The 4,130-nt window shown below is 41.9% G+C and overlaps 1 pseudogene; it reads left to right on the forward strand.

Moving 5' to 3' along the window:
• The first annotated feature begins 338 nt into the window (after positions 1–338).
• Positions 339–3,266, forward strand: LOC115664971 (F-box protein At5g03100-like; annotated as a pseudogene).
• The last annotated feature ends 864 nt before the right edge of the window (positions 3,267–4,130 follow it).

Below are 4,130 nucleotides of genomic sequence, written 5' to 3' on the forward strand. Positions count from 1 at the left end.
CTATTTCACTTTTGCCAATTTAACCCAAAACTTTTTGACAATTTATCAATTGAGTTTATCCGGCCAATTTTGACAAAAAATTTATTGACATGGACGCCGGCATCCTACGTGGCACGACCGACATGCCGGCCGTCAAGGCATTGTAGGAGAGTTTAAGGAGCTAGGGTTTCCTTCGCCGTTATCGTCCAACATACTACGGGGACAAGAGAAGGAAGAAGGAAGAAGGAGGAGGAATGTGGGACCCGCAAGAAAAGATAAGGAGAGGAATATAAATAAACAAAAAAGAAAGGAAAATCTGAATAGAGAATGCGAGACAAGGAGGAAGGGGGGGAATGATAATGCGCGACATTATCCACATCATCTTCCGGTCTCTCCCATTCCAAGACGCCGTCAAGACCAGCGTCCTCTCCAAGCGCTGGCGGTCCACTTGGACCACCACCACCACCCACCTCGCCTTCGATGGAAATATTGGAAAGCCGTTTCACGATACCTTGTACTTCACCTCCTTCGTCCGCAGCATCCGGACCCGGTTCACCTCGCCCACGGTGAAGAGGTTGCACGTCACCAACTTAACGTACGGCGAGTTCGTCCGCTCCAAGCTCGACTCATGTCTCAGCTTCGTGAAGGAGCGCAACGTGGAGGAGATCCGCCTGTGGCTTTCCACGCGCTTCCTGTGTGGACTGCCGACGTCCTTGTATTGCTTCAGTTATTTGGTGAGCCTGGAAGTCAGTTCGTGCCGTTTCTCGTTGGATGGGACTATTAGCTGGCCTCGTCTGAAGGTTTTGTCGTTCGAAAGGGTGGTGCTGAGTGAAGATGTGCTCAAGGGAATTTTTATGGCAAGTCCTCTTTTAGAGTCCCTTAAGCTGTGCGAGTGCAGGTCGCTGCAGAACATTATAATAGATGCAACAAGTTTGAAAGAGTTGGTACTCGTCGCCATTAATTACTTTAACGTGAAGAAAATCTGGGCCCCGCATTTGCTGTCATTGCGGGTATCTGGGGACTGGTGGCCTATTTCCCAGTTCAGACTTGACGATGTATCTTCTTTGGTGGAAGCCCAGTTGGATTTTGTCTTTCATACTGATGTGGTCAACGACGACATTCGGACTGATGACATGAGGATACGCCGCGAATTTGTGAAGGAACTTTTTGAGAAGCTGCGCGGAGTTCGTACAGTCACCATTAACGGATGGTGTTTGCAGGTACAAGCTCAACATTTTCCACCATTTATAAGGCGAACTTGTGTTGAATGGTGTCTGTGATCAGCACGGTTTACTGGTGTTTGTTGCCCTGGTCGTGTGACCTCCGCCCTCTATGGCCTTCTCCTCGTCTCTCATCAAGGGGAATTACTGGGAACGCATGCATAATTAATTACTGGCGGATAGGAAGATTCATAACTTTTTGTTTCGACTTATAAGATAAGAATATATAGTGAACCTCGGAGCTTCTTCCCTCTGTTTAATTTCCTCTAAATGGATCTGGGATCACTCAATTGGGGACAATGAATGCCGCTAGATGTTGCTAATTATTATGGATGCTACTCGATGCAACATTATCAGACGCATGATTTTCACAAGAAAAACGGATGAAGTGGTTATCTGAAAGGGTTACTTTTTCAATTCGTTTTTTCAGTTTGTAGAGGAAATACGATATAATCTCGAAACACGACGAATAGTAATGGACCTATTCATCTTAGGTTGACTGAACTGGGTGATGCTCTCTCGTTACGTTAGGCTGTTGTTCCATGATACGTCTAACAGAGTATCGTCAGAATATTTTACAATGGCAATGGAAGGATTCACTTGGAGACTTCGGTCAATAACGAGGTTGCCATCTCATGTGACCTACTACTTGAATTTTCAGATCCTTTAAAGTTCACAAGTTTTACATGAGAAGCACGTGTAAATAGTCTCTATTCTTAAAGACATTCGCTTGTTCGTTTCTACCTGTAGTATCCTTATCGGTCTTTTCCCGGCTGGGAGACGGGGTCAAAGGATATTGTATCTGGATGGGTTGTAATTTTGTTATTCTTTATTCATGTTAAACAGGAAAAGAAATATTAATGAACTTTTCTATGTTGCTTGCTGAATGTGTTTAGGCTCTGTCCGTTCTGGAGATGGAAGAAGCGCCATCTCTATTGTCAAAATGTCAGAATCTGATACTACATGCAGGTGTTTGTCAATGGGACCTTCCCGGGATAGCATACATGCTACGAAGTTCACAGTGCCTGGAAAAATTAGATATACTCCTGACTGGTGACTGCTGTCTGAAGGTTTGTTCCATTGCTATGATATTTTCAGTTTGCTTCTTGTGCTGACTTCCCTTTCGCATGAATGTTTAAACAATGAGTTAAAACTCCTGAAGCACCTAAAGATGATCAATCTCGAGCTCTTATTTGTTCCAGCAATTGAAAGTTCCCCATGAATCTGTCAGTTTACTCAACATTTGTGCAGGGCAATATTAAGCTGTTTTAGTTCATATCGTAAAGTAACTGCAGTGTTGTACTGAAGGTTCTTTTGCTGCCATGTAGCTTTAGGATCTTGAACTAAGAGTTTAGCTATGAGCACTTAGAAAGAGAACATGTTTTATATGTGTAGATGAGTTTGAGAGCTTAATTTGATTAAGACTCGATATGAAGTAAAACTAACTAGCATCTGCGGTGGACAAATGACAGTTGTTTGTTTGGAATTGTAGTGAGCAAATAATTTTTTTTCCCAGGGATCCGCATTTGATGCGAAGTTTCTTAAATGGGTATCTATGTGCAGCTTGAGCTTGACGAAGAATCTAAAGAACGTTTTAACTTTGACGAAGAAGATTTTTTGTGTTCACGGAAGGGGAGCTTCCAAAATTTGGCGGAAAATCTCAAGAGAGTTGAGATCGCCGGTTCCGAAGCCCATAGTTCTGGGTCGAAATATCTGCACGCCCTGATTAAGTTTATTCTTGGTGATATACACTTGTGCTGGAGAAGATGATTATCAAGGCTGATCAGTGCACGCAACATGGACAAGAAATTCTTCAAGCCGATGTTCTTTCAGAACTACTTGGTGTGAACCAAAATTTGCTGTTCTGTGGAAGAGCTTCCTAAAATGCTTTAGTTATTATGACAATCGGGGTTTTTTTAGTGGCAGGGGTATGTTGCCCTGGGCACCACTTTGCTCATTCCTATTCACTCTCTTTTGACATTTAAGTTGTATATAAGCTATGACACTGTTTGGTTTTGAGCATGTACCTAATTTATAATTCTTTCAAATTTAGTTTAGTTGTGAGTATGAATCTCTTAAGGATGACGTTAATGTTAGTGTTTTGGATTATCAGCATATGAAAAGGTGTTTCTCGAGATATTGCTCAGCTGTCTCTTCTTTTTCTGGCAAAATAGAAAACTTAGAGATATTTTATTTATCTGCACTTTTAGAAGATTAAGCAAAGTCCTGGGTATTGGATATGCATTTTGGAAATCTTAATGTATTTTTGCGTAACAGCATGGACATCATTACAATTTGATTTTAGTTTCGGCACAACCCTTTGTTTCCAAGTGAAGCAAGCCCTTGCACCATTGGAAAATTTATAATTAAGCGGTCCCCCATTTGATTTCGAAGATGCAAACTTGGAAGCACTTCTTTGCTGTCCAGAGGATGATGAACTGGAATTTTAACCTAACCTTATTTGTGGTTTGATTTGGTTCGAGGGGCATTTCTTTCCCGACTAGAATGTTTGCGAACCGATCTAAATCATATTTCATGGTCCGATTTGGTTCAACTTTTTCAAGACCAAAACAAACTATGATATCAAGCCATGTTTGTTTCCCTCGGTCTCGGTTCGATCCGAAACATAATTTGCTTTTGTTGGATTTGAATTTGTGTCAAATGATGGTAGTACAAATTTGTTCCCTTCGACATCCATTAAGCCTAATCAAGCCTCATTATGTTTGCCCCTACTCTCTGCCCCAAACAGAAGGATCCTAACGGCAAAAGACATATGCACACGGGTATATAACAGTCTTTTGTTGTTTCTTATTCCAGAGGTCTTCATTAAACGAGGCAAACTTAAGCACTGGCTAATTAGTGGACAGAGGACGACAAACGGCAAGACAGCGCGGGAAAATTAAGTTGAAATCCCAGGAATTGTATTTTGCT

This window comes from Syzygium oleosum, unplaced genomic scaffold (genome assembly GCF_021117445.2).
Source record: "Syzygium oleosum isolate NSW1041296 unplaced genomic scaffold, Sole_v2.1 Sole_v2.50, whole genome shotgun sequence".
Classification (NCBI taxonomy): Eukaryota; Viridiplantae; Streptophyta; class Magnoliopsida; order Myrtales; family Myrtaceae; genus Syzygium; species Syzygium oleosum.